Genomic DNA, 9,818 nt, shown 5'->3' with positions numbered 1-9,818 from the left:
TTTTAACCACACTAGACTAAAAGCTATGAAGTTTTATTTCCCTGTAGTATCAAATCCCACAACCACATGTCCCACTTGCTGCATCCACAATTTCCTTTCTGAGGTGTTTCCTGCTCTTTCACCCACCTCTGCTTAAGATGTTGGCAACACAGGCCGGTTAAAAAAACCTGCATGGCAGGTGTGTTTGTTGTAGTCACAGAGTAAGAGCAATAGCCAAAGTATTGCGGCTCAGTTTCATTAATACCCTCAACCTTTAGCTAATTTACGTTGTGAAGTAAACTGCCCAAATGAGGCTAGAGAGACAGTTCAAAACAGATTGTAAGGCATTCATTTACTGTAGAGTTCTCTTTATTTTGGAGTGCACTTTGTTAATCTGAGGGTGTAATAAAAGAGACCTTAAGGCAAATTAGAGCTTTCTTTTGGCATGCATGTTCCAAGACAATGAGTTTTCTCAGAATTGCCTACATAGCTAATATTTACCTACCACACCTGCACCAGCTGGGGGGACACCATCTTGGTAAATAGCAGTGCTGTATTTGCCTATTGCCTTTTTGAACAAGACCTCTCTCTCTCTCCTGGGGACTTGCCACAGAATGACATCTTCCACCATAAGGACAGCCACCAGAGGTGCAGATGCAATCACAAAGCCTGGGAAGGGTGTACATAATGCAGAAGCAAGCAGCTATGCTGGAGCACCTTTGTTACAAAGTTAAAGGCTGGACCCCAACCTTGCACTGTGCTGCAAACTATGGAGAACGCACCATACTGGGACCTCTATTTCAATCATCCTAATGTCAGGCCCTTTCCACACAACAGTCAACCCCCTGCCATCACCCCACATTCATACTAGTGAATAGGTTTTTCACCTCCAAGATGCAAAAAAAACAGCCACTGCCCAACCTTGACCCCCCAGCCCCATGGCCTCCACTTCCCCTTTCAGGCACCACTCACACCAGCCTGCCCTCCTGGTACCCACCTAACACAGGTGCTGGTGCAGGTAGGGCGCTGGGGCTGTTTCCAGGCTTCTTTGCCTCTTACTTTCCCCACCCCTTGCTGCACTCCAGGCCCCCAAGCAGCTAGCAGGAAACGCAGCCCCGCAACAATCCCCGCCCCCGAGATGGCAGCTAGTGAGTCTGGCCAACCCTGGAGCATTTTAGGAAGGAGGGGAAGGCAGACGAGTCTTCCCAGGGAGGCCTGGCTCTTACAAGGGATTGGCCCATGGGAAGTCTTTGCTGAATGTTCCCTTCCCCCTCAGGATGGGGAAACAGGGAAAGGGCAAAAAACACCTTGCCATGAAGATGTGCTATCAGCAAGGCAATACAAAAACTGGCCAGGTGGTAATCGTATTGATGAACCTTCCACAATGATCAACCGGGACTTACCACTCCATGGAGAAATACCCTTTCTTGCTGATAAACTCCGAGGCCTGGTGTGGGGAGCAAAGAATAGGCATGGGGGGGAGGGGGTCCCATCAATAGCTCCTTTGAGAATCCCATCTATGCAAAGCTGTCAATAACTTCCTATGCATTGCCAAGCTCTATGACTCAGCACAACAGCACCCCCTTAATCGCACCACAAACCTCCATGTAAAGAACCCCAGCAGCTGATCTAGCAGCACCAAAGTGGTTAGCTGGTGCCAGATAGGAATCGGGCTGGCAAGCTTCCAAATGGCAATGGCTACACACTTCTCCAGACTGGAGGAAACTCTCATGTTGGCGTTACGCTGCTGCAGCTCCACAGTGACCTCTACACAGATCACCAGGAAAGCAGCCTTCCACAGCCTGAAGTTCTGGAGCCACTGCTGGCCACCCAAGTGTTGCATGACCGCCCTGCCTCACCAGTCAGTGTCAGCTGACCAAGCCCAGAAGCTCCACCAAGTAAAGCTGTACCAGATAAGTCCTGCAGAAGTAACCTGTTAATTTCATCCTCCTTCTCCTCCACTGGTATCCATATTGCCATGGAATCCAAAGCCCTTTGAAGTCACCAAGCTGAATCTATCTGGCTACACGTCAGTGAAGTAAAGTTACTGTATGATTATGTTGATTTATTAGATTTTCCTGTATAAAGCTATTGGTATAGCTTAACAGGGGACTATTAGAAAAACAACCAGGAAAGCAACACAATGGATCTTGAAAAGCAACTTCCCAACAAACACCTGGGGGGGGGGTGAAGGAGGAGGTGGGCAAATACCAGACCATGACCTACTTCCAACACAGGCTACTGCAAACATATTAAATATAGCAAAAATATTGCTCGGGCATGTAGGAATGAAATCAGGAGGGCCAAATAGCACCTGGAGCTGCAGCTAGCAAGAGATGTCAAGAGTAACAAGAAGGGTTTCTTCAGGTATGTTGGCAACAAGAAGAAAGCCAAGGAAAGTGTGGGCCCCTTACTGAATGAGGGAGGCAACCTAGTGACAGAGGATGTGGAAAAAGCTAATGTACTCAATGCTTTTTTTGCCTCTGTCTTCACTAACAAGGACAGCTCCCAGACTGCTGCGCTGGGCATCACAACATGGGGAGTAGATGGCCAGCCCTCTGTGGAGAAAGAGGTGGTTAGGGACTATTTAGAAAAGCTGGACATGCACAAGTCCATGGGTCTGGACGAGTTGCATCCGAGAGTGCTAAAGGAATTGGCGGATGTGATTGCAGAGCCATTGGCCATTATCTTTGAAAACTCGTGGCGAACGGGGGAAGTCCCGGATGACTGGAAAAAGGCTAATGTAGTGCCAATCTTTAAAAAAGGGAAGAAGGAGGATCCTGGGAACTACAGGCCAGTCAGCCTCACCTCAGTCCCCGGAAAAATCATGGAGCAGGTCCTCAAGGAATCAATCCTGAAGCACTTACACGAGAGGAAAGTGATCAGGAACAGTCAGCATGGATTCACCAAGGGTAGGTCATGCCTGACTAATCTAATTGCCTTCTATGATGAGATTACTGGTTCTGTGGATGAAGGGAAAGCAGTGGATGTATTGTTTCTTGACTTTAGCAAAGCTTTTGACACGGTCTCCGACAGTATTCTTGTCAGCAAGTTAAAGAAGTATGGGCTGGATGAATGCACTATAAGGTGGGTAGAAAGTTGGCTAGATTGTCGGGCTCAACGGGTAGTGATCAATGGCTCCATGTCTAGTTGGCAGCCGGTGTCAAGTGGAGTGCCCCAGGGGTCGGTCCTGGGGCCGGTTTTGTTCAATATCTTCATAAATGATCTGGAGGATGGTGTGGATTGCACTCTCAGCAAATTTGCAGATGATACTAAACTGGGAGGAGTGGTAGATACGCTGGAGGGCAGGGATAGGATACAGAGGGACCTAGACAAATTGGAGGATTGGGCCAAAAGAAATCTGATGAGGTTCAATAAGGATAAGTGCAGGGTCCTGCACTTAGGACGGAAGAACCCAATGCACAGCTACAGACTAGGGACCGAATGGCTAGGCAGCAGTTCTGCAGAAAAGGACCTAGGGGTTACAGTGGACGAGAAGCTGGATATGAGTCAGCAGTGTGCCCTTGTTGCCAAGAAGGCCAATGGCATTTTGGGATGTATAAGTAGGGGCATAGCAAGCAGATCGAGGGACATGATTATTCCCCTCTATTCGACATTGGTGAGGCCTAATCTGGAGTACTGTGTCCAGTTTTGGGCCCCACACTACAAGAAGGATGTGGATAAATTGGAGAGAGTCCAGCGAAGGGCAACAAAAATGATTAGGGGTTTGGAATACATGACTTATGAGGAGAGGCTGAGGGAACTGGGATTGTTTAGTCTGCAGAAGAGAAGAATGAGGGGGGATTTGATAGCTGCTTTCAACTACCTGAGAGGTGGTTCCAGAGAGGATGGTTCTAGACTATTCTCAGTGGTAGAAGAGGACAGGACAAGGAGTAATGGTCTCAACTTGCAATGGGGGAGGTTTAGGTTGGATATTAGGAAAAACTTTTTCACTAGGAGGGTGGTGAAACACTGGAATGCGTTACCTAGGGAGGTGGTAGAATCTCCTTCCTTAGAAGTTTTTAAGGTCAGGCTTGACAAAGCCCTGGCTGGGATGATTTGATTGGGGATTGGTCCTGCTTTGAGCAGGGGGTTGGACTAGATGACCTCCTGAGGTCCCTTCCAACCCTGATATTCTATGATTCTATTAAACCTGTCCTCCACTATCTACGCTAGCTTCCCATAGAATTTTGAATTGAGTTCAAGGTTTCAAGCGTTTTTTCAAAGTGCTCAATGGTCTGGGCCCAGGACATCTAAAAGATCAGCTAAAGCTCTGGGACAAAGACCGTGGCTGACAACTCTGCTGCTCTGGCACAATGGAATTCTCAACAATAAGAGTAAAGTTCATCTATGCAAGAGACAGAACTTTCTTCAGGAGTGGCTTTTGACTGTGGAATGAACTCCCCCAAGAAGAGGGGGGACAGGAGTTCAGTTAACCCAGTATCTGCTATACTGTCCATCACCATAGTACTGGAGTGCCTTGAATATATTAATTTATCCTCCTAAATCTCCAATAAGGTAAAGTAGTAGTATTCTCCTCATTTAACAAACTGGGATCTGAAGCAGTTAAGCCCTGATCAAGGCCAAAGAGTTTGATTGACCTGACCAATGTCAAGGAGATTTCTTTGGTAACGAGACACATTTGAAATGAGGACTATGATGTATCTGAGAGATTAATTTTCTAAATTATGGCTGTTTCACTATAAGAGAGCAGCATTGTTATTCTCCTTTCCTTTCCTTTTTTTTAATGCTTGTGTTATTTGGGAACATTTTTTTCTAGTAAAGAGAGAGGGTAGTCCCTCAGTGCTATATGCCAACAACTAAGACAGGACTGGTCAGACTGTTATTTTAAATGGATCTTACAGAATGTTGCAAAAATCTTTCACCGCAAGAAAGTGGCACGTTAGCACTGGTTAATAATTGTTTCAAAATGAGGAAGTATTCCTCTACACAAGCAAGAGTGGGTGCCCTGCCAATAGATTATCTAACATTATTAGAAACATGAAAAAAATTGTGGTGGAGTTGAAGCTAGAAGACAAGACACTAAAAATTAACATAGCTCTCTCTAACACCTGCAGGCTACAAAGCCATCAGATATTTCACAGAAAGGAAAAAACAAACAGTGCATACAGTAGATACAAATAAATGTTGAAGGCCTTTTAAATGACCAACTTGAAAAAACAAACCAATTAATGCAGAAACCTGTTAATGCAATGTGAAGGTTGCAAATGAAAACGTCGTCATTTTATGGTGCCCCAAACTTGGCACCTTGCAATTTAGATAGAGAGCATGTTGGTACTGCCATGCAGAGTTTATGTTGCAATCTAAGGCACCTACAACTGACTTTGTGTGGGCAGACCCTGGTGGTCACAAAGAGCCCCACTGACTTCAAAGGGAGTCAATTGCAGGAATAGATCATAATTTTACAAATAATGCAACCAAGGGACAACAAAGGATAGGGGTAGAGACCGTGATCACAGTAACGAGACTGGAATTACTCAGCAATGCTATGTGTACAGACAGCATGGTTGAACTAATTATTCATGTGCAGTTTTTGATAAATTATAGGCGGAGCTGTTAGTGCCACCTATAGTAATGGTTGCCTGATACTTTCCATTATAAGACCCTAAGTTTAGCTGCAAAAGACTTTGCCAAACTTTAACCACTCAGGCTGAAATTTTCTATGCTGGGTGTCTGCCTCAACATTTTTGAAAGTATCAGCTGAAATATTTCAGTTTCCAAGAATGAGGTTGGGGGAAAATGTTGTTTTTGCCCAGATTAAAAAATATTTTCTTACAACTGTTTTGTTGGGAAGATCTAGCACCTTCATTCTTTAGAGCGGGGATTTGTAATTTAGCAGGGAGATTGCCCTGCTGACAGGGATGTGCTTTGAACTGTCCCTGTGAAAATTAACCCAAATTTGGCCAAGTTATGTACCTCTGAAAAATTGCAGTTTGCACAAGGTCAGTAGAGGCTTGTTCGAGTTTGACTATTAAATTCTCTGAAGATTCTGTCTGCACTGAGCATGCTTCAGCTCCTCGCAGACCCTGTGAGCTGATTGGACTGTTCATGTGCCATCCCCACACAGCACTCTTCATCCCAGGCTGCAGGGCTAAACTAGACTTTCCCTGTAATAGCTCTAAGCTCTCCGAGGGGCTGCTGTGGCACTTGGCCCAGGAACTGACAGCAGTGTGAGTGTTTCTCCTGTGCTATCAACATTCCCCCTACTGGCATGTGGAGGACAAGACTGAAGCTGCATAACTTGAATGCAGAGGGGGTCAGGAGTTGGGGCAGGCATGGAGGTGGATAGGGGCAGAAGGGGAGAGACAGAAGCTTGGAGAACAAGGGAAGAACTCTCTGTAGCCACTACAGTACACTCCTTCCAGAATCTGGAATTGAACCCTGCACACCTGAATCCCGACATTTCTCTCCTGTCAGCAAATAGCTGGAAGCCCACAAGCAAAGTGTGTCTTAGCCTCCTCTGGTGCCTGGTCTGCATAGAAAATAACAGCCTACTACTGCTCTAGTTACTCCATTAGATCAAGTAATAGAAGTCTGTGGTATGGATCTTAAGGTCTGAACCCTGCTCACGACCTAATATAATTCCACATAGTGGAATTTTTTTTTTGCACTTTTTTTTTAAATGCAGAAATTACATTAAAAATACATTAAAAAGAACATTAAGGCTGCAAAGTCAAGCACTCAAAAGTTAGGAAATGCCAGAATGCATGTTGCCCTTGTAACCTTAATTTGGTCCCTTGTGTGTGTTCATTATGATAGCCTGTAATTACATGATCAAACTTTATTTTTTTCAGTAGGACTCCTGCCTCATTCAGTGCACAAGATGGACAGTGTTTCAGGGTTGAGTAGTGAATGAAGCAGGAGTTTGCAGAAAGAGAAAGGATGATCTCACTGTTAAGGAGGTTAAAGTCTGCCCCAGAAAATTGGATTCTCTCTCTGCCTCTTGCCACAGAGTTCCTATGTGATGCTGGAAAAGTCATTTAAACCTAGATGTCCACAGCTGGCCACCGATTGTGTACCCCTCGTTTTCTGGGTGCATAACATGAGAGTATGGAGCCAGATTTACAGAAATGATGAATGCTTACAACTGCAACTGAAGTCAACTGGACTTGTGCTTTGAACACATAATGAGTTATAATAATGCTAAGTACTCTACTCTAGAATTAGGCCCTAAGTGTCTCAAGTTGGGCACCCTAAATTAGTGGACATGTCTGACAGTTTTGGACTTAATCTCTCTATGCCTCTGATCCCCATCTGTAAAATAGGGATATTATTCCCACCTGCTCTCACATGGGTGCGGTGAAGATATCTTCGCTAATGTTTGTGAAGCACTCAGTGTGACCCTAACAGCATCCCAGTGCAAAAGGGCAAGCAGCTCACTGGTATCTGGTGATGAGCTTCAGCTGGCCTGACCAGTTCAGTGTACCCTAGTTCATTAATGTCATAAACTGTATCTTATATCTGTCATATAAGGTATCAATGGAAAACAAATAACATACTGATCATTAATATTCTTCCATGATGTATGCACAGTAAATGCCCAAGGGATCACACAAGTATGAAGGAAATTTTGAACTAAAATGTGTTTACTAGACAAGTCTTGGGAATGGGTTAACATTTTTTCCCAAAGGACAAGCTGACACCTCTAGCCGGGTGTCATCAGAGTTGATCGACAATCACATGACAAATGGCCATTCATTTGCATTGCAGAGGGCAGGAACTGATCAATTTTCATTTTAGCAAACACTAGCAGGGAAAGAAACCAGCATGGACTTTCATTCTCCACCTGACTCCTTCCTCACAGCTTGAATGAACTTTATTTTGGGGGGTAACTTTCAGAAAAATCTTTTCAAAAGTTCACTGGACTGTAAAGGAGAGGGGCAAAGAACCCCAAGTTGTCTTTCACCTAAGATAAAAAAGGAACTAAGCACTTTGGACTTTGTGGGAGATTCTGACCAGAGGGATGGTCAGTCATCTTGCTGGAAGATAGTGTGGTAAGGATCTTACCTTGAACCAAGACTGTAGTTTTCTTAAGTCTTAGTCTCTACAAAGCATTTTTCACTTTTATTTGCTTGTAACCATTTCTAACTCTATCCTTTAAACTTGGACTCAAAATCTTGCCTCCTTTTGTTAATATACTTGTTTTAATCTAAACCAACCCAGTGCTGTGCTTGAATTGAAGTGATTGTTAGCTCCAGTTAAAGTGATAAGTTGTGCAGTCTGTCTCTTTAGCTGAGCAAATGAACCTTGTTATTCCTCTGAATGGTCCACGAAAGGGCTAGGCACTGCCAAGCATACTGGTTTGGGAAAATTTGGGACTGGGGTGTGTTGGGGTCTTCTTGTCAGGTGTATCCGAGGCTGGTGGAAGCCAGAGTGTGGCTGTGGTATGACAGGCTGCTGGAGTCAGAGTTGCTGGTCCAGGGCTGATTATCGCACAGACCCTCAGTGCATGCTTGTGTGCTGATTGGGAGCATCCAGAGAATGGAGCTACAGCAGCAGAGCTGTTGAAGGCAGGTGATGACAAAACCCTGCACTGGTCTGCATTGCACCTCAGAACGTGACACTCAGGTACTATGTTGGGAGCACCACAGAAATGCCCAAGAGGCAGGGATCCTGTGGGGGAAAATAGAGGTATTAAAGACAGTATCGTAATGCACATGTCCAAGGGGGGGTGGGGGGCAAATTAAAGGCAAATTGTGGCATTTCCTGACTTTGGAATGCTTGACTTTGTAACCTTGACATTCCTTTAACATAAGTTTTTGGATGTAATAAATGTATAAAATGCCTGACGACACAAAAATGTTTGGTTGACTTACGTTTTGTGCCTGTGGCAACAGGCAGAGATCTTAGGAGGGGGTTGAATGAAGAGAGAGTAATAGTCTGGCAAACCAATTCAGAAAGAGTTTCCATATGTATACAGCAGTGTGTAGGTAGGAAATGCAAAAAATAAGGTTCTAACTGTAATGTTAACCAAGCCAAATTGCACATTTAGCTATGTTTAAGAACAGAACCACTAGTTGAAAAAGCCACATATGTGCACTGCTGTTACTGGACTCTTACGTGCAAAAATACATTATTTTGTGTTAAACATATGTTGTACATGGTTTTGCATTTAATTTCTATGTTGTTTTCAGTCTTGGAAAGATCACCCTACCTGCTCTGCTACAAAGCTATGCATTTGTTTTGTGCAGCTTCTATGTATTGTGCTGCACTATTCTGTATACACATCAATGACATAATGGTAACATCCTGCTAGAAAATGTTTACTGTGCAGCCATGAAAGTGAATATTATTGTCTTTATTCATTTTTAAAGAAATGTCAAACTTCCCAAACTGCTGTCTTTGAGGATTAGACATTTGTGAACTTTAAAGTTTTGCTGTTTTTGAGATATTTATGTGCTAAATATCTTGCTTATTCGAAAAGTGGGAGTGGGGAGAGGGAGAATATTTTTCTCCACACTATTCACAGAAAAATGGCTGCAATTGGTCAAACATTCCCAAATTACCTTTGGCTGAGAAGCAAATCTTGAAAACTTTGGCCCAAATGGGGAACATCTGAAAAAGCATGCAGTGGAAATGGAGTTATAATTAGAAACTTACCATTGCATCTAAAATTATATTCCCTAGCAGAAATTTGAGTGTTTCACAACATTTCTTCAAAATCAACCATGAAAACATTCCTAGCTACAAATGCTTACAGCTCACATTTGCATTTGGGATAAAGATAAGAAAGACACTGATAACACAGGAAATAATGATTATTGCCTGATCTCCAAACACTGCTACAAGGCATTTTCAAATCTCAACGTAACACAGAG

The sequence above is a fragment of the Natator depressus genome, chromosome 1, assembly GCF_965152275.1.
Source record: "Natator depressus isolate rNatDep1 chromosome 1, rNatDep2.hap1, whole genome shotgun sequence".
NCBI lineage: Eukaryota > Metazoa > Chordata > Testudines > Cheloniidae > Natator > Natator depressus.
Note: the sequence above shows the minus strand (reverse complement) of the source record.